Source organism: Pantherophis guttatus, chromosome 1 (assembly GCF_059756535.1).
Source record: "Pantherophis guttatus breed Tessera chromosome 1, ASM5975653v1, whole genome shotgun sequence".
Classification (NCBI taxonomy): Eukaryota; Metazoa; Chordata; class Lepidosauria; order Squamata; family Colubridae; genus Pantherophis; species Pantherophis guttatus.
The window spans coordinates 170,831,658-170,852,906 of NC_142063.1; the positions used below are offsets into that span (position 1 = coordinate 170,831,658).

Genomic DNA, 21,249 nt, shown 5'->3' on the forward strand with positions numbered 1-21,249 from the left:
TCAGAGTGATTAAGCAAACACTGTGGTCATAAATGCAAACCCCTTCTTCCAAATGAGTGGTTTTTCTTCTCCCCTTTATCTTACACTTTTTCCTCTTCTCCTTCTCCTCCCCCTTTCCCCCATTATTTTCATTTTTCTTTGTATTTCTCTATTTTATATTTTTATAAACTAATAACTGGGCACTCTCTTTTTTTTTTGGCTGAAAACTGGCAAAAAAAGGTTGCATATTTTGATTATGTGACCATAGGACACTGCCACTGGTTGTAAATATAAGCCAGTAGCCAAGCATCCACATTGCAATCATGTGAATATGAGAAAAGTGTCATGGTCATAAGTGTGAGGACCAGAGTTTTTCAAAACCATCATAACTTTGAACAATTGTTAAATGAATAGTTGTAAGTTGAGGACTACCTGGGATGGAGTGATACAACCTTCCTGGTTCTTCTTGTCTCAGTGGCGTTAAATATTATCAATTACAGTATCCTTCTGGACTGACTGTGGCAGGGGTGTCAAATGAGCTGGCCCACGGGCTGGATGTGTCACATGCAGGCCACGCCCACCCCAGCTCTACAAAGGGGGAAAAGGTCACGAAACGTCACATGACAGCAACATGACGCAGCGAGTTTGACACGCATGGACTATGGGGTTTGTTAACAGGAGTCATGGTGTTGTGGTGTTGTGGTGGTTCTTTGCTTTGCTTTTCCTTTTTTTCTTTTCTTTTGCTGCCCTGGTTACCAAAAGGCCTCTAGATGTAATTCAAGGTGTTAGTTGTCATCTACAAAGCCTGTATAGTAAAATCTAGCAAAGTTGACATGCATCAGATCATAATATATCGTAATTGCCCCCTAGAACAATGTTGGTGAGCCTTTTCGGCACCGAGTGCTGAAATGGGAGATTTTGTTAGATCATCTTCCCAGTGCATGCATGTGCAAAAGGTGCTGCTCTTCCAGTTTCTGGTGCTCCCATATGCATGAAGACCAGCTGGCCAGCGCACCGGAACCCGGAAGAGCTACGGACAGCGGCTTGCATGCCTAGAGGGATGGCTTTGTGTGCCACTTCCGGCACGCGTGCCATAGGTTCACCATCATGGCCCTAGAACAACATTCCCTCACCTCATCCCATATTTGTACAATTCTGCTATTGTCTACCTTTAAGAAAAGCACCTAAGCACCTCATTCTTTCTATAGGCATTGGACTAGGATTTTTGGGGTACCCACTATTGGTGTACCCACTATTAGGTTATTATTAAATTGTTTTGTTTTCCCTCCTGCAGTTTAGTTATCAGAATTCTATTTTAATAGTCCTATTGTGTTAATCTTTCTTGCCTCCCACAGCCTTGTGTGAGCAGGCAGCCATAAAAGTTACACATGGATATTCTTACATGCCTGTTATTTTGAGAGGCGCAGATCAGGCCAAGTGACAGGATTTTGCAAAAAATCAGATCCTTTAATCACCCCCATTCTTTAATTAAAAGTAGAACTTGCACAAATGTTTCCAACTCTTGTTCCTGACTTAATTACTTTTTTAGTATATTTAATTGAACGAATATTTCAAACTATATATCAGTGATTAACTCTCCAGAATCTGTAGCTAAAATAAGAAGACTTTAAAGCATGGAAAATTTTTAAATCTTGGGAGATTGACACCACAATTATCAGTGTTGTAGCACCATTTAAATGAAGTGCTCATCACAAATTCCATTTTTCAAGGAGGGCATCAATACAACAATGCTTTCTAGAGTGTCAAACAATCTTTAAGCCAAGGATTAACCAGGGCTGGCTTTTTATGACATCTACCAGCACACTCTTCTGCATCCTGATACTAGCAGCAGTGGAGCAGACAGAGGAATACTTTCCTTGTACTTATTATCTGTTGTAGAAAGGTCGTAAGACCAATATTACCTGCTTTCCCATCAGAGGGGAAACCAAAGTAAACTTACAATAGGCACAACATTTGTTCTATGAAAATAACACATTTCTTGAGAACCATAATACAAAAGAACCATAATACCAAACAAAGAAACAAAAAACCAGTTATGTTACAAACTATACCAGAACACTGACCATTGTTGACAATACATGCAACATCTAATTTTCTGAGGTGGTCACTGCTGGATTACTACATACCACTAAAAATGAGTAATGAGTGTTGGGGAAGTTCATGGCCTCAGACAAGTAATAGCCAATGCATTAAGACTGGGTGTGGTTACCTGTCCTGTTACATACATGCCATGTCAACCTTATAACTGCATTTGCTATTATGGTATATGTGAAAAAGACTCCAATGTTAAGTTTGTGAAATGTTTCTTCTTTCAACTGAGTAAAATGTTCTACCTTGTTTCTGCTTTATCTTGTCTGTTCTCTTATTAGGATTGTTCAGTGGTATTGGATGCTTCTTCCTAGCTCCAGACACTTTAATGTAAACCAGTCTGCCCAGTGGTGGGATTCAATTTTTTAAACAACTGTTTTCTGTGGGCGTGGGTTATTTGGCTGGGCGTGGCTTGGAGGTCATGTGACCAGGTGGGTGTGGCTAGCTGATCCTGTGACCGGATGGCCATGGCTGAAAAAAATCATTTCTGACCAGTCCTCACACTTTTGACTGGTCCTCACACTTATGACCATCCTCACATTTATGCTCTTTGCAGCATTCTTAACAACCATGTCACTCATTTCACAACTGCTTCTCTTCACCATGGTGACAAGATAGGGCAAAAACCGTAAAATGTGAGGACAGTCATAAGTGTGAGGACTGGTCAAAAATGCGAGGACCGGTCAAAAATAACTTTTTCAGCCCTCTGAGTAGTCCATATTTAGATAGGGACTACCCAGAGGGGTGAAAAAAGTGATTTTTGACAGTTCCTCGCACTTTTGACTGGTCCTTGCACTTATGACTGGTCATCATTTATGCCCATTGCAGCATTCTTAACAATCGTGTCACTCATTTCACAACTGCAGTGCTTCATGTGACTGGGTGGGCGTGGCGAGGTGGTCATGTGGCATCGCTTCTTTGCCCTAATGGTACAGTTTGCTGCAATGGTCATAAGTGTGAAAAATGGTCATAAATCACTTTTTCCAGTAACTGTTGTAATTCAAGGATTACCTGTACAAAAATACAAAAAGCTTCTTTGCTTGCAAAAAGCTGCCCTAAATACCAATCATTAGATTAGAAATACCTGCAAACTGGAGTTACAAATCAGGGAGGGTGCCAGAGCACCTTGAGGAATTAAAATAGTTAAAATGCAATGATAACTATCAGCAGCCAACTCTTGCTCAAAGAGTGAAACCCTTTAGCAGAGAGATCATTTAAGCTCTCCAGAGTGAAGCAAAGGAGCAGAGTATCTGTTGCTTGTTAAACCTATTATTATTATTATTATTATTATTATTATTATTATTATTATTATTATTATTATTATTAATATACCGCCCTTCTCCTATTGGACTTAGGGCGGTGCACAGCCAAGGATAAAAAACATACCAATAGAAAATTTAAAATCAATTAAAAGAATTATACAGCTTTGGCCCACAATTTAAAACAATCCAATTAAAACCCAATTTACACTTAAAAAGCTAAAAAGAGCTAAAAAAAAGAGCTTAAAAAAGTGGAGGTTCACGCCAGCCCTGCTTGATGGAAAAGAAAAGTTTTTAGGGCACGATGAAAGGCCCGGAGATCTGGTATCCTTCGTATCTCCGGGGGCAAATCGTTCCAGAGGGCAGGTGCTGCCACAGAGAAGGCCCTCCCCCGGGGGTCGCCAGCCGACATTGCCTGGCTGATGGCACCCTGAGGAGTCCCTCTCTGTGGGAGCGTACTGGTCGGTGGGAGGCTATCGGTGGCAGAAGGCGGTCTCGCAAATACCCAAGTCCGATGCCATAGAACGCTTTAAAGGTGGTGACCAACACCTTGAAGCGCACCTGGAAGACCACTGGAAGCCAATGCAGCTCGCACAAGCATCACATGGGAGCGCCCTCTTGCTCCCATAATCCCCCGCGCAGCCGCATTCTGCACCAGTTGGAGCCTCCAGGTGCTCCTCAAGGGGAGCCCCATGTAGAGAGCATTGCAGTAGTCCAGGGGGGAAGTGACGAGCATAAAGAGTGACTGTGCATAAAGAGTCCCGATCCAGAAAGGGCCGCAACTGGCGAATCAGGCAGACCTGATGAAAAGCCCCCCTGGCCACAGCCGTCATATGCTCTTCCAAAGACAGCCGTGTATCCAGGAGGACGCCCAAGTTGCGAGCCCTCTCCGTGGGGGCCAATGATTCGCCCCCCAATAGCCAGTGTTGGCACCAGCTGGCTATATCGGGATGCCGGGTTGACTCAAAGCCTGTTATTCCCCGTCCAGATCCGCACAGCCTCCAGGCACCGGGACATCACTTCAAGGGCATTGTTGGGATGGCCTGGGGTGGAGATGTACAGCTGCGTATCTTCAGCGTACTGATGGAACTCCACCCCAAAGCCACAGATGATCTCACCCAGCAGCTTCACATAAATGTTGAGCAGAAGGGGCAAGAGGACCGATCCTTGCAGCACCCCACAAACGAGGCGCCTCGGGGTCAACCTCTGCCCCCCTGCAAACACCGACTTTAACCGGTCAGCGATAGAAGGAGAACCACCGCAGAACGGTGCCCCCCACTCCCAACCCCTCCAACCGGTGCAGCAAGATACCATGGTCGATGGTATCAAAAGCCACTGAGAGATCTAACAGGACCAGGATAGAGGAGCAACCCCTATCCCGAGCCCTCCAGAGATCATCCACCAACATGACCAATGCCATTTCCATGCTGTACCCAGGCCGGAAGCCGGACTGGAGTGGATCCAGAGAGACAGCTTCATCCAGGTACCCAGGAAGCTGTCGTGCCACCACACTCTCAACAACCTTCGCCAAGAAGGGAAGGTTGGAGACTGGATGATAGTTAGCCAAAACAGCCGGGTCCAGAGTAGGCTTCTTGAGGAGGGGCCTCACCACCGCCTCTTTCAAGGCAGACGGCAAGACACCCTCCCTCAACGAAGCATTGATAATCCCCTGGAGCCAGCCTCGCGTAACCTCCCGGGAGGCCAGCACCAACCAGGAGGGACACGGGTCCAGTAAACATGTGGTTGCGTTCAGCCACCCCAGTATCCTGTCCACGTCCTCGGGAGCAACAGGATCGAACTCATCCCAAATGACATTCTCAAGACTGGCACCCATCATCCCGCCTGTACCTACCCAGTCAGAGACCAGGCCTTCCCGAATCTGAGTGATTTTATCGTGCAGATACTGAACAAAATCCTCAGCATGACCCTGTAAGGGATCCTCCCACGCTCCCAGGTGGAGGAGGGAGCGGGTGACCCTAAACAGGGTGGCCGGGCGGTTATCTGCCGATGCGATAAGAGCGGCAAAATAATTGCATTTTGCCACTTTTATCGCCACTAGGTAGGTCTTAATATAAGATCTTACCAGTGTTCGGTCAGATTCAGAGCGACTAGATCTCCAACTGCTCTCTAGGTATCTTTTCTGACGCTTCATCCCCCTCAGCTCCTTGGACAACCAAGGGGCCAGGTAGACTCAGCGACAGTCAGAGGCCGCAAAGGCATGACTCGGTCCAAAGCGTCAGTGGCCATCCTATCCCAGGCAGCCACCAGCTCCTCAGCCAAGCCATGAGTCAACGCCTCAGGAAGTGGCCCAAGCTCCATCTGGAACCTATCAGGATCCATCAGGTGCCTGGGGCGGAACCATCTGGTCTGTTCCACCTCCCTGCAGCGGGGTGTAGCGGTTAGAAAGCCAAGCCTAAGAAGGGAATGATCCGACTATCACAAGGGCTCAAACACTATCTCCCCTATCTCAAGATCATTCGTCCACTGCCCAGAGGCAAAAATCAAGTCCAGAGTGTGTCCTCCCGTGTGTGTGGGTCCATGAATTAGTTGGGTCAGGTCCATGGCCATCATGGAAGCCATGAACGCCCGGGCCACCTCAGACGTCACGCCGACAGACGGCAGATTAAAATCCCCCATGACCATAAGCCTGGGGGTCTCCACCGCCACTTCGGCAATCACGTTGAGTAGCTCGGGCAGGGCAGCCAATACGTGGCAGCGAGCCAGGTACGTAATCAGCAAGCCCATCTGTCTCCCATGTCCCCACTTCACAAGGAGGGACTCACATCCGGCTATCTGAGGTACAGTGGCCTCTTCCTTTACAAGAACCACCACACCCCCGCCCCTCCCCTGGGACCTCGGTTGATGGAATGCATAGAAACCCGGAGGGCATATCTCAATGAGGGGCACCCCCCCTCCTGGCCCAACAAGGTCTCCGTAATACCTACCAGGTCCGCACCCCCCTCCTGAACCAGATCACAAATGAGGGGGGCTTTATTTACCACAGACCTGGCATTGCACAACATCAACCGAAGGCCTAGGGCCTGAGGATCTGAACAACCCGGGGTGTGAGATGAGCATTGAGGGCCAGAGCACACAAATGCTCGCAGATAGCAAGTGTGTCCTCCCCTAACACGATATGGCCCCCTCCTCCCACCATATCTGCCCCTCCCACCCACAATGTCGATGGCAACGCCCTCCCCAACATAGGAACTAGCCCCCCCAGCCCCCCAACCCCTGTGGGTTACCCCCCAAACCCACCCTAGTCGCCCACCCGGGTCCCCTTAAAATTTTTGCTAAAAATTTTGTTAAAAAAAACCTCTCAATCTATGTCCCTTAAAACCCTTAAAATCCTTGTGCCACCTCTCGGGGTCCCAAGACCCATCCTTAAGGTAAGTCTTTGCAAGGCCCACTGGCCACACCCAAGAATGGGGGGAACTTCTCAAGTCCGCGGTTGTATAAGTTTGTACAGTCATACTCAAACATAGAGATGGGAATGTCCATGGTAGCGGGGGCTATCAAGATCACAGATCAGTAGTTCAAGGTCTAAAATCCAAAATCCATCCTAGCAATAGGCAATAAAGCCTGCATTTCCAATGCCCTCTCACGGCAATAGGAAAAAGACAGACGATGGTAATCCTCACTGCCCTCTCACCGCAGCGAGGTTCCTAGGCCAGGTGGACAATCATCCAGGTGGGATCCACAGATCGTTGATGCTCTCCCACCCCAACACGACTTGATCACGTAATAGGTCCACAGCTGCCCTCTCATGGCGGCGGGCAACCACACCCAGAGAGCCGACCTTTATAGGGCTGGAAAAGAAGGGGGCAAGGGCTCTAGATGCCATCACCAGTCCAGGTGGTTGCAAAAGAAACAGTCCGGGGGTCAAAGCAGTAGAAATGGAATGTCCAGGCGAAGCCTTCAACTGCCTGCAGCCCTCTGCTCGGCCCATCCCACTTGGACGGTGCAGACAGGCCTCCAAGACACTTTCCCTCGACAGGGGAGCCAGTGATTCCGGATCCGTGCCTCCACCAGCCCCAAAAACGCTGCGGTCCCATGGCGAGGGGTGGTAAGGGAGGGGAGAAGGACCCCCCCCAGCTGCAGGCGGTGGAGCCTGATCTCGGTACGTAGCCTTCCTCGTTTCCCTTGGCTCGGCCTCTCCTCCACCAAGCCGCATCTGGGACGGGGTGCTCCACCGCTGACCAGCCCTCCACGCTGCCGACAAGCCCTCCAAGCACACCGCCGACAACTCCTTCACCTTCGGCGGGTGCCAGCTGACTCCAGGGAGGCTGTCGCCGAGCGGTCTTCCGGCCATCGCTAGACTCCGATGGAATTGGAGTCCATGGGGGGGCTCTACCCCACCGCGCCCCACCGCCACCATGCCACAGCGCCACCCAGCTGACTCGGGCAAAGACCGCGGCAAAGAAACCCACCGTCTGTGTCGCCTCATGGGGAGGCAGCTCCGGCTCACCTGGCATCCCCTGGGGACCTAAGTAGGTAAAAAGTGGAACTGCCGAGCCCCAGATGTTCCCCTTACCAGTCCATAACGGGGGACATAGTCAAAGTCCCTCCTAAACCTCCACATCTCACCAAGAAGCCCCATCCCCAGTGGAGCTCAGAAAACCGCAGCAGCCATTTTAGGCACAGGAAGTAGGCTAGGAAACAACACCGAATGTTGTAATTCCTTACAGGATTAACCTTGTAAAGCGGGAAAAAACAAAAGGAGATTTCTTTTAACAACCGGTTCTCTGAACTGTTTAACTACTTAACTACTTAACAACCGGTTCTACCGAACCAGTGCGAACCGGTAGAATCCCACCACTGAGTCTGCCTATTTCTTCATGGATTACAATATATGGTCAGTTTATAGCATACCTAAATAGATGGAAAATGGTTCAAAAATAATATTTGTAGGACAAGAACCTCTAAGTCAAGAGGAAACGATGTATGCATGTGAGAGAGAATGTGTATATTTATTTCTGAGATGGATGAAAACACTTGCTCATGATGTATTTATACAAATGACATGACTGATGTAAATTACATAATTGGTGCCATTTGCAGAATGACCTCATAACATGGGTGACTTTTTTTTTAGCTTCTACCAGATGTTTTTGCTTATGTGACTTTGGAGGTTCAGATAGAGAATGCTGAACAAAGCCAATGTTGTCAAAATTCACATGTTGTCTTACTCCTATACTAATGACAAACATTAGTGATGGCGAGTCTCCTTGAAATATTCCTGTCTTGATATTAACTTCTATCAGCCTATTACCATTGATTAGCGACTGGGCCTTCCATCATGCCATTGATCTTTCCATGAAGCTTTTGATATTTTTACTAACTGCTGTAATTTCTGGACACTTGATTATCCAGTCATGTGGAAGGGAGTCGAATGCCTTCTGGTAATCAGTCCAAGCTATATTCAAGTTATATTCTATATATTCTATATATAGCTATATTCTCTTACAATTTTCCAAAACCATCTAGTCCAGGGGTGTCAAACTCGCAGCGTCACATTGTCGTCACATAATGTATTGCAACTTTCCCCCCTTCGCTAAACTGGAGGTGGGTATGGCCAGCGTGTGACACATCCGGCCCGCAGGCCACGAGTTTGACACCCCTGATCTAGTCAGTTAGGCTCTGATTTTTTTGTTTCTCTGTTGTTTGGGCATTTTTCTTTCTCCTCAGGTGGAAAGGGTTTGTTTGGAACTAGATGCTGTTGGAATGCATTAGCTACCACACCAGTAAGCAATTTGAAAGTCATCAGTAAGTAGGTAATTGACCTGCAGTTACCTGGTGCTGCTTTTTTATTAGATCTGTCATTATCGGGTTTTGCCAGAAGTTAACCAATCTGTGACAGACAGATAGACAGACAGACAGATAGATAGATAGATAGATGATAGATTCTTCCAATGCCCTTTTTTCTTTTTCAACCATCTGGTATACTTGCAACATTCCATATCCACCTATTTTCCATGCTAGGTAGAGTCTGTCAACATTATTATTATTACTATGGTTAAACTTCAATTCAATCTAGCCTACTGATTTGAAGATTAACCATAATAATAATAACAACAACAACATAATGACCAGTGGACTAATTTAGCAACTCGATCATGTCTAGCTTTGTAATCAGTTTGCACGATTTTGCTGCACTTACATATTAAGTGTGAAACATTTTCAACTTTGTCGTTGCAAAGTCAGCAGTTTGGATTGTCAGTGGATTTCCAAACTGCCGACTTTGCAATGAAAAAGTTGAAAATGTTTCACACTTAATATGTGAGTGCAGCAAAATCGTGCAAACTGATTACAAAGTTAGACATGATCGAGTTGCTAAATTAGTCCACTGGTCATTATGTAAAAAATGCAACATACCTGTATCCGAAAAGTTATGGGAACACAAAGTGGAAAGAGTTATTGAAAATGAGACAGTGAAGATCTTGTGGGACTTTCGAATACAGATGGATTCGTCATTTGGAACATAACATGCCAGATATCAGGATTGTTGAGGGCCGAAGCGTACAGTTTATTGATATCACTGTACCAGGAGATGCCAGAGTTGAAGAAAAAGAACTGGAAAAAGTCATGAAATATCGCGACCTGGCCATCGAAACTACATGGCTATGGATAAAACATGTAACAGTGATACCCATTGTCATCGGGGCACTTGGTACCATGTCCAAGAATTTCACAAAATACATCAAGAAATTGCAGCTTCCCGCAATAACACCAGTGTAACTGCAAAAAACTGCGCTACTCGGAACATCATATATTTTAAGAAGATACTTGGTTGATACCTAGGACGCTGGCAGCAACCTGTATCAACCATTAATACCAATCATACTTGTGACACATTTTTAAATGTTCAGTTGACTGAGCTTCATGTTTAATGAATAAAAGAGATCATCATCATCATCATCATCATCATCATCATCATCATCATCATCATCATCTTGACAGACTCTAATTATTATTATTATTTAAGATTTAATCTTCAGTTCAATTCACAGTCTGGGACTGGTAAAAACTTAACAGTTCAAGTCCTAACCAAGGGCCTAAGAGTTGTTAAGGTAGCATCTGAACGTACAGGCAGTTCTGAGTAAGGTGGTTTTTTGCAAGGTCAGAATATTCAGGTCTGATACATTCAAAATTTCCATCTATCTAGGCAACCCTTTGGGTATTGCTCTAAGGGCTCCTATTATTATTGGTACAACCATTGATTTCTTCCATTATAGTCACTCAACTTCAATTTGCAGATCGCAGTATTTCATTCTTTTTTCTAGTTGTTTCTCTCCAATTCATGTATCACCTGGTATTACCATATCAATTTTTCTTTTCCACAATAGTGATATCAGGTGTAATGTGGGCCAGATGTCTGTCTGTTTTGATCTGAAAGTTCCACAGGATCTTGATTTGCTCATTTTCAAGAGCTTTGTTAGTTTGTTGTTCCCAGTCATTTTTGCTGCATTTGAACCCAAACTTCTGGCAAAGCTTCCAATGTATAATTGTGGCAACTCAATCATGACATTGTAGATAATGTTTTATGTTTTATGTTTTATTTGATTTGTAAGATAATCAGTCTCTGAGATTTTGCCGCAGCCACTGTTTCATCATCACGATCAACTGTTTCATCATTATCATCATCATCATCACAGTTGTTCTGTTAATATTTTTAACAGTAACAGAGTTGGAAGGGATCTTGGAGGTCATCTAGTCCAACCCCCTGCTCATGCAGGAAACCTGTACTGTATTTATTTTAATCATTTTCAAGTCTAAACTAGGGCAACGTGTATAGTAATTTTTGTTTTAACATTCACCTTAGTGTAGTTTTTATCTCAGAGAATTCTGGAAGACATAAGTAATACCTAAGTCTAGAGAAAACAAAATTCAGCAATTAGATATACAGTAGAGGTGACACCTTTTCATTAATGAATCAGTTGTTCTGTCAATTTTGTGAACTGATAGCATTAGCAATTAGATTTATATACCACTTCACAGTGCTTTACAGCCCTCTCTAAGCAGTTTACAGTCAGCATATTGCCTCCAATAATCTGGGTCCTCATTTTACTGATCTAGGAAGGATGGGAGGCTGAATCAACCTTGAGCTGGTGAGAATTGAACTGCTAGCAGTTGGCAGAATTATCTTGCAAATCCTGCACTCTAACCACTGCATCACCATGGCATAACTGATGTTGCAAAAGTTAAGATGGCTATTATTTTGGATGGCTACTTGTCAGGTATATTTAATGATTTAATAACACAATGACTTGTGAGTTTGCCAACAAGTTGGTAAAGGTTGAGAAGGCCATCTGATACATTCTGCACTGTGTTTGCAAGTTAGAGCTAGAAAAGCTGGTTTAGAAATTAAGTGATTCCTGGATGGAGAAAGTTGTCTAAAAATAATATGATAATACCATGTTCAAAGTACCTTCATTACCTAAAGACTAGGTAATGTCAGAAGCAATCTGTCACATATAGTAGAATATATTTAAGATGTCCTAGTTGACACCTCTTAGCTTATTTAATAATTATTGTACTGTATTCTTTATTATTATTTTTGTACTACAACAATAACAATTGTCCATTTTTATTAGATATATTCCTGCATTGTAGACTGCTTAGAGCAAGTTTTGACCGAGGTGGCAAATGATCATTCCATTACACTGACCAGTGGTTCTTTCCATAATGTGGAACTTGATTTACAACTGCATGGCTTGGAACAGAACAAGTAACATTTTATGGCAAGGAAGAGCTAATTTAACAAAAGAGAAAGGTAGCATTGGCAGATTCCTGCACAGGCCCCATCCAGGGCTAAAATGGAGGCATGCATGCAGCAAAGTGGTATATTTTATTTGGCCTGACCACAGATGGCATGAATCACTTCACTTTGCACCCCACTGGCCCAAACAACCTCTTCAGCTGAGGGGCACTGCTACAGTTCATGAAATGAAATATGTAAATGAAGCTGAATAAACTATTTCCTTTTTTTTTCTTCAAAGAACCCTAGCACATTATTCAGAACCTCATCATTGTAATCCAGAGAGTAAATAACCTGCTGAATGAAATGTGCCATTTCAGGGCTATAAAAACAGGAATTCATTATATCCCCTTTTCCTAATGGGACACTGTAAACTGTGGGTTGTGATTTTCTTTTCTTTTCTTTTCTTTTTGGGGGTGGGGGGGAAGCAGCTGGAGCCGTAGTAGCTTTGCTGCCCCATAATTCACTGTAAATTGTAGGAATTCAGCCTTCGTCTGTGTCATTACCGGAAGATGGAGTGTTGGTGCTGCTCGGAATTAAGTTTGTATTCATTTGGCTGATTTTTTTTATTTTTTTATTTTGTTTCTGATATTTGCTCCCCCTACAGAAGCTATTGCTATTATAGAACAATTCATGAGGTTGCATAGTTGACTATGCCACCTTTTACATACAGAATGTATCTTGGAAGTAATGGCAAAATGTAAATTTTCTCCCCCTATGACTTAATCCAACGTTTAAACAACAGAATGGATTAAAGATGCACCATACATATTAATGGGAGCCATGAGTTACTGTGTTTTGTTTCCTATGAGTGCAGCCCACACACCAGCCTTGTCTTCCTCTGGTTTGCTCAGTCCTCCGTTCAGCCCCAATTTCTGATCCAAGTGTTGATTTGACCTCCCTTCCTCCTCTTCTTCCTCCCATTCTCTTTCATGCTCTGTGACTGATAAAAACTGTCCCAGTAAATCAAGAAGAACAATAACCCCTCATTCAATCCATATATTAAAAACCCAAAGCTCAGCATGTCTGGTCATCGAGATAAATCCCCAAGTTATTGTCAAGGCTGAACATTGAGTTATGGTCAGCGACGCTATTGCTCTATTAAACCTTGCAGTCTCTTCTCTCTTCTGCACACGCTCCGTAGCTCGCACTGTCATTCAAGGCAGATAAATTACAAAAGATGATTTTCAAAAGCCTGCCAATTCCATTTTGTAGCTTGTCTATCCTTTATCACAGGTTTTGGGGTCTTTCTTTCTTTTCCCAGGTAAGCTGTATACTTTGTTAAATGTCACAGCAGTTTTGGATTACTTGAAATGCTGATCCTAGACTCAGGCTTCTTTAATGAGATTAGAAACTGACCATTGATTCTTTCTTGAAGATCTGGGAAAGGATTTTCATCCAACAACTACAAAAGCCTTCCCTTATTTACTTCAGAGTTTCCAATTCTTAAGTCAATCTTTTCCTCCTCTCCTCTAACAAGTTATATGCATAGGTATCCAAAGGAATGGAGTGAATGAAGAGAGGATATGAAGATTCAGGAAACATTTTAGTCCTCTCCCAAACCTCAGCCTAGACCTGTTACCGTTTCCTTACTTCCAACCATATACGCTACATACCACTCTTGAAAAACCAAATCCACATCCTGTGAATGACTCAATACATTGCATATGCCTCTTAGTTGCTGGAATGTGGGACACAGTAAAATGGATTTCAAGGCAGTTTCTAGATTAAAGATCTTAGCTTGCATAGAACGATGTGAACATGCTTGAGGTAAAACTAATGTTTAGTTGCACCTGTGGCATTCTAATCAAGTTATGGCAACATTTACAAGTGTTGTCCTCACTATTAATGGGGGATGATGGATGTGGAATGGGTATAGATAAGGCTGGTAATGTAATCATTTCATTTCACAAACAAACTGTTTTTCTTTCTTTCATTAATTCATGCTCTTTACCATTTTGTCTTCTTAGACTCCAAGTCATAATCTTCCAAATGCTATGGTTTCCCACAGAGGGACTCAGAAATAATGACTTCTTCTCGCCATTATGGCTTTGTTCAGTCCAAGCTTTCACATAAGACTTAGTGAGAGACAGAAAGAGAATGATGCAATAAATCTGAGTGAAGGTGATCTGATCTTACCTTATGGGTACATGCAGGGAAATGAAGATGTAGGTTTAATTGTGAATAGAAGGACTAAACTGTATGTCAGAACCATGAATTGATGCTATTTAGATTATTATGGGTGTGTATGAAAGTAAGTATTCATAGGATGATGATAGTGGCATATCACATTTCAGTGAATAGTGACAATGAAAAAGACAGATATGAGGTTGTGAGGAAATTGTGCAATGTTATGAATGAATGTGATCCATGGAAAGGGAGAAGCTACTCTGCTACATGACATGAATGGATTGGTAGGAGTGAGATGAAAAAGCACACAAAAAGTGGTTGGGCCATTCAAAGATGTAAGAATAAATGAGAATGATGATTGTTTGCAGAGTATCTGGTGAATGTATTTCTGCATTGTCTTAATTTGTTGCATCTTTTATTGTTAATGGCTTAGGGAACTGGTATAGAAATTTATCAAGTAAAGAAAGAAAGAAGGAAGGAATTGAGTCATTAAAATTAATGCAAATTTGAAAGGAGCTACACCTTTTTTCACGCTCATTCAAAAGACCATTGTGATGAATAGCCGTGATCTGCTTACAAAAGAACTGAATGTGTATTCTAGATAATTTTTGAAGCATGGAGAACTCTAATAAAAATAGATTAAAGAAAGCTAACTAGATGCAATTAGTTTGCAGCTAAGCTCTCTGGTAAAATGTCTTGCTTTACCAATATAATGTTTATTCTTAAATCCAACAACACATACGGTACATATTAAAGAAAACAAAACTCATATACAAGATGTACCTCCTTACAGGCACTAAAAACTGAACAGGCAAATTATTCCAGAACAAAACCAAGCTTTAGGTTTCATAGATGCTCTTCTAGGGGAGAGAATGTTTTCTTGGCTGTACAGGACAAATGGATCTATCAAGGCAAATTAGGCAATGAGTTAGAAAAGGAAAGGAGTAGGAAAATTGGGATCAGGAGTTATGGATTAAGTATTCCAATAGATAGAATGAAGGTGACACCAGAAAGAATAAGGAGCAGTCTAATATGTCTTCTAGTCAAATCCATGAATATATTGGATTCCCACGTATTAGAAGGACAGCTGGTATCCACAATTCAAGGGCAGTTATAAGATGGCCAGTGAATTAATAGAGTATACTAAAAAGAAGTTGATTTGTAGCTATTTGTTTGACTCATATCTAATAACAGCCAGATCCACTGAGAAATGAGGGCACATTTGCTTGGGTGGAACGCTTGTCTACAGATTTGTATTCACAAAGGATTCAGAAAGGGCCATTTCCCCCATCAAACTTTGGACTGACCAACATAGAGATGTTCTCCAACATTCATTTTAATAGGGATAGGCAGTTCTCAGAGAGGAGAGCTTTTTAATCTAATTGATAGCTATAAGAACAATTCTAATTTAATTTCTGGAGAAAATAAATATACCTCATGCAATCTTTCAGAATTCTTCTTCAGAGTAGTCTTCACAATAGTCTTATCTCCCTCCGATGTGCAAGTTCTCCATCCCTGTATATCACTTGAAAAGAAAATGTTTGGAGAGAGAGTTCTAATTAGCTAAATTTGTCTAATTGATGTCCACAGAAATATGCCACCCCTGACCTGGATTAGTTAGCCCAAGTTAACACAAAACTGTTTCTATCCAAAAACAGTGGAACATACTCATCCTATAGATATTTGGAAGAATGCCAGATGCCTCCACTAGGTGGCAGACGAGCATGGTATTAATGTGGCTCTGGTATTTTGTTGTTTGATTTTCTTTTGTTTCTTTTGTTTATGGTGGTGGTTGTGAATGTTTCAAGTTACATGGGAACCTTTTAGTTTTGCTTTATGGGAACAAGGCATTCCTTGGGAACAAAATTGCTATGTCACCTATTTGCATTGTATTACTTCATTTAATTTTGAACATTGAGATAAAAAATGCACAAGGTTCTTAGGAGGTAAGAAATAGGCATCTGAACAATTGCTCTTCCAGGTACAACTGTTCAGAAGAAGGTGGCGTTGCTTTCCATGCAACACATATACGTCTACCTTTGATTCCTTTTGTTCTGAACACAGGACAATCAAGATCTGCCAGAGGCCTCCCTCCGCTTCTTCCAAAAGGATGAATTTTATCTAGGCTTCCCCAGCCTGTGGCCTCCAGACCAGTGGTGGGTTTCACATTTTTTTACTACCGTTTCTGTGGGTGTGGCATAGTGGGTGTGGCAGGGGAAGGGTAATATAAAATCTCCATTCCCACCCCAATCCAGGGGAAGGTTACTGCAAAATCCCCATTTTCTCCTGATCAGCTGGGACGTGGGAGGCAGAAAATAGATGGGGGTGGGGCCAGTCAGACTTTTTACCGGTTCTCCGAACTACTCAAAATTTCCGCTACCAGTTCTCCAGAACTGGTAAGAACCTGCTGAAACCCACCTCTGCTCCAGACAGCCTGCCCAATGACTCTTAGGACTTCTTGTCTATAAGGAAACATCAACGTCCTGTTGGATTTTAATTTGTATAATCCTTCATTTAATGTTTCTGTTTTGGAATTAGAGGAATTGAGTTCCAACACAAGGAGAGAGCACTATATTGTGGAAGGATGCCACTGCACCTTGTAACAGGAAAAAAGTCCGTGAACTGTGGAAATGAACAATAGACAGTGCAGTTACTTCTGCCCCCATTAAGAGGTTCTGTTCATGGCTGTCAGTGGGCTGACCAGATAAGTCCAAGCTGGCAGCACGCAATACAGATCCGGCTCTAAAAGATTCATATTTCTTGAGATCCCACAGTGCCAGTGTTATGACAACAATGTTGATAAATAATGTATGAAATTTGTAGCCAGACTATGAGTGGCTCACAACAATCAAACAATTATTGCAACCATATCAATAAAACCTAAAAGATAAAAGATTAGTGTGATGAAGAGAGGGGCCGCACTGTCCCTCACCAAAAGCCAGGGTGAAGAGCCTGATCCTGACAGCTCTTCTAAACAGCCTCAGAATTGGGGGGGGGTGTCATCTGGGAAACTTCATTCCAGGGGGCAGGTGCTACTATGGAGAAGATGTTTTAATGGAAGGAACTCTGCAAGAATTGGACTGACCAGGCAGATGTTATGGGAGACAGGCAGTTCTTCAAGTAACCAGGCCCTATGCCATGTAAAATCTGCTAAAATCAGCTTTGGAAAGGAAGTTCAGAAGCATTGGTCCATAACAAGAAAGGCCCTTGAGTTCTCCAAGAAATGTGAAGAAGATAGTAACTAAAGCTACTCAACTTAGATTAACACTATACAATCTTTTAAGTGTCACTCTTCTATCCCGAACTGTAAAAAACGGTCCATCCTTTCATGCCATCTCAAATCAGGTGCCTAAGGAGAGCATTTCATTTTTTTTTTTTTTTAATGATGGGGCTGTCTCTGGCTCTGCTTCAGATGGCAATTTGTCTTTTTCTGTGATAGGTGTCTCTCTGTGTTCCTAGAAGTCCTGCTCCTCTGTGATGAAACACAGTGGCCCTGTTTCTTGTTGATTTATGTAAGAGACAGACATTCTGTTCTTCAAGACAACACATTTCCAAGGCAGTTTGCAAAAGCAGCATAGGCATCTTCTTCTCTTCAAGGCTCAGAGACATATGCACATCTTCCACAGATCATTTGAGCATCACAGCCTGCCTGTACGCATGACATCCTAATTTCATTAGACTTTCATTTCCAGTCTAATTCTGTCACACTGCTATGCACCACTGCCATAGATTAGTAACTTTGCCAAAACACCACTCCACTAATGAGTTAATCCAAATGCCCAAAAGCCCAGATCAGGTTGAAAGCAAGACAGACAGAAAAGGGATGGGTTCATGTGAGAGACCATATATGGTTTTCTTTATCTCTGTTAAATTAGCAGGGAGATGAAAAACAGTGGAAAGAAAAAAAGGGATTTCTTTGTTTTGCACTAAGAACGGGGGTGGGGGTGGGGGGGTTTAAACAGAAGGTATCCTGTCTGCTGAACTTCCATAGATCTTCCCTTATACTCACAAGCATTTTGTGATAGAGATCACCAATAGAAAGAAGCACTGCAGACAATCATTACATTGTGTAACAAGCATGCCATCATTACAAATGTGAATCTCTTTTACCCAAGTATGGTAGGGAAATTGCAACAATCATCCACCATAGATTGATGCTGCAAAATACTATCTTTTTCCCCTTAGCAAGTGACATTCATGGAACACCTGTTTAAGATTATCCCTTTGCTTTGCCTTGTTTTTCTTTACGTTCCTAGATTTTGGACACTTTTTAAAGTATCCATTAGTAATAGTATCTATTTACTTAGAATATAGCAGCCAACTCAATTTTGGCTCACATACCATTAATAGTAAATGATGAATGATAACATGATAAATGATAACAAAAGAATAACACAAATAAGAATATTTTCTGAAGAATATACAGTATAAAGTGTATATGAAAGTCTTGGTGTATTTGGGTCTTTTCCCGTGTAAGATTGAGAGTATCTTGGCGATGTTTTGACGAGGTCCCACTTGTCATCTTCAGGCTGGTGTCTTCAGCTTCGTGCATGTGCGAGCAAAGAGTGATCGGAGATGCCATCTCTCTATAAATACTGGTGGGGAGGTGTGAAGTGCTGGCTTTGTTGTTGTAAGCGGGTTGGTTGGCTGTGTTGTTACATCTTGATTAGTTGATGGAGTTGATATTTGCAGATTAGTCAGTTGTTTCATAACATCCTGTGTGGGCGAGGTCCTAGCTGTGTGCCCAATAGGCTTTTGTGTTGTAACGACCTGGATAATGCCGTGTGACAGCATCCTGAGCTCCAGTGTTGTGACATCCTGAGTCCTGAGCTGCAACATCCTAGGTAGTTGGCTGTGTTGTAACATCCTGAGTTTTAGTGTTGTAATATCCTGAGTTCTATGATGTATTGTAACAGGTAACAGTAACAGAGTTGGAAGGGACCTTAGAAGTCATCTAGTCCAACCCCCTGCTCACTCAGGAGACCTATACTATGTATTCGAACTGCCGAATTGCCGACCTTTCTGATCGACAAGCTCAGTGTCTTAGCCACTGAGCCACCTAGCCAGGCTAAATCTAGGCTCTTCCACCCTTATTCTGGGATTTGTTTATTTGGTGATAAACCTCACAGGCATAACTCAGCTAATGCAAAAACTCTATACAGTAAATGGAGGCAGCTATAATACAATATATATTCTCAGAAGCATGCAGTACTTAAAATCTTCATTTATTCTAGATTTTAAATTCTAGTTTTCTTCATCTTATCTTCCAGAGTTAGGATTGAATTATGAAATGCTGTGTGCAAATATGGAATTCAAGTTTGATTCCTGAATGCACATTAAGAGTAATAAATGATAAAATTAAAGCATGTATAAAAATGAATGGAATGCTTAGTGAATTACTCAAGACTCAGCATAGAAAAACAAGAATGTGTAATGTTCCTTTGATTGTTTAATGTATGAATAGATATATCTATAAAGAAGACTTGTGCAGACATTATGTTGCTATGTTGCTTAAAGATATGAATGTGCATTCACTGTTGCATTTGAATGTACATTTGTGTGGAAATGATGCCATGCTGTCAGCCGAGAACCCAAATATTTTAAAATAAATATTAGACTATATAATGCTACTAGAAGCATGATATTTACATTTGACAGGGCAAATAAAATGAACAATGGTAACGTAGGCATATCCTATAAAAAATTAGAGCAAGCAAATGAGAAATCTTAAGACCTGCAAACAGTGGTAAAAATAGCAATAGCACTTAGACTTATATACTGTTTCACAGTGCTTTACAGCTATCTCTAACCCAGTTTACAGAGTCAACATATTAGCCCCAACAATTTGGGTCCTCATTTTACTGACCTCAGGAGGATAGAAGGATGAGTCAACTTTGAGTCGGTCAGGATCGAACTCTTGGCTGTGGATGTCCTGTCCTGCGCGCACGCACGCACACACACACACACATACACAGCCCTGTGGTTTATTAGGTTTATTAATATTCCTCGCAATTCCCTTCACAAAAAACACAGTGTCAATCCAAAGCAAGGCAAGAATCACAACAACCAGCAAACACATAGATAGCAAATAAACATGTTGTTCCCAGCATCACTTCCATCTGTCTGCTGTGCTAAATAGCCAGCTTCTGGTACAGCCCATCAAGAAGGGCAAGGCTTTCTCCTTATGAGTAATTGGCTGACCTTCTCGGCTCCTGCCTTTTCTCTGGCCTACATGTTCTTGGATCAGGTGAAGAAGGCAGTTCCTCTTCCTCATCACTGACCTGCTCCAGCTGCATGCTTTCTCCACCTGAAGCCTCAGGGCTGTCCTACTGCAGCTATGCTTGAGCCAAATCCCTCTCAGAAGGCTGCTTGGAGCCATTGACCAACTCCCCTCCAGACATAAAATCAACTGCAATGATTCACTTAACAACTGTGGCAAGGAAGGTCATAAAATGGGGCAAAACTCACTTAACAAATGTTTCACTTAATAACAGAAATTTTGGGCTCAGTTGTGGTCATAAATCAAGGACTACCAGTAGTATGTAGTTTATTGGGAAAAAAAACAAATGTTTGTTAAAAGAAATCAAAACAGCTGTGCATAAAATCTTGTTCTTCCCATTTTATAATATGGTAATAAGAGTAGAGTATTAGGAGAAGCATAAAAGTTTATTACTGTAGAGAATGGGGTCAGAAGTGTGAATGGTAAAATAAGAAGAAATAGGTATTGAATTAATGAAGACTTAATATAAAAGTAAATGACCATTAACAAATGTACACAAGTTAGTCCTTTAGAAAGAATGAACAAAGATCCAAGACTAAGAAAGTTGTGATTGGATAGAGTTGTTGAGATCCTCAAAAAAAAAAAAAAAGAGAGATGAGAAATGTACAGAACCAAAAGCAACATATGAAGTGGTGGAAGCAAGTATAGAAGGATATGGAAAGTTATAATAGAAGGCGCTGACTTATATTAGATATAGTTTTCCTTTCTTTCCTCTTATTTGCTGCCCTTAATTC

General features: G+C 42.4%; 1 long non-coding RNA gene across 1 annotated transcript; it reads right to left on the reverse strand.

Moving 5' to 3' along the window:
* Nucleotides 1-14,993: 14,993 nt before the first annotated feature.
* On the reverse strand, nt 14,994-20,240 carry LOC148116627 (uncharacterized). Its single transcript, XR_015733700.1, has 3 exons — nt 20,102-20,240; nt 15,670-15,760; nt 14,994-15,138 (listed from the first exon to the last, which is right to left on the reverse strand). It is a non-coding gene; the product is annotated as an uncharacterized LOC148116627 (long non-coding RNA).
* Nucleotides 20,241-21,249: the final 1,009 nt, after the last annotated feature.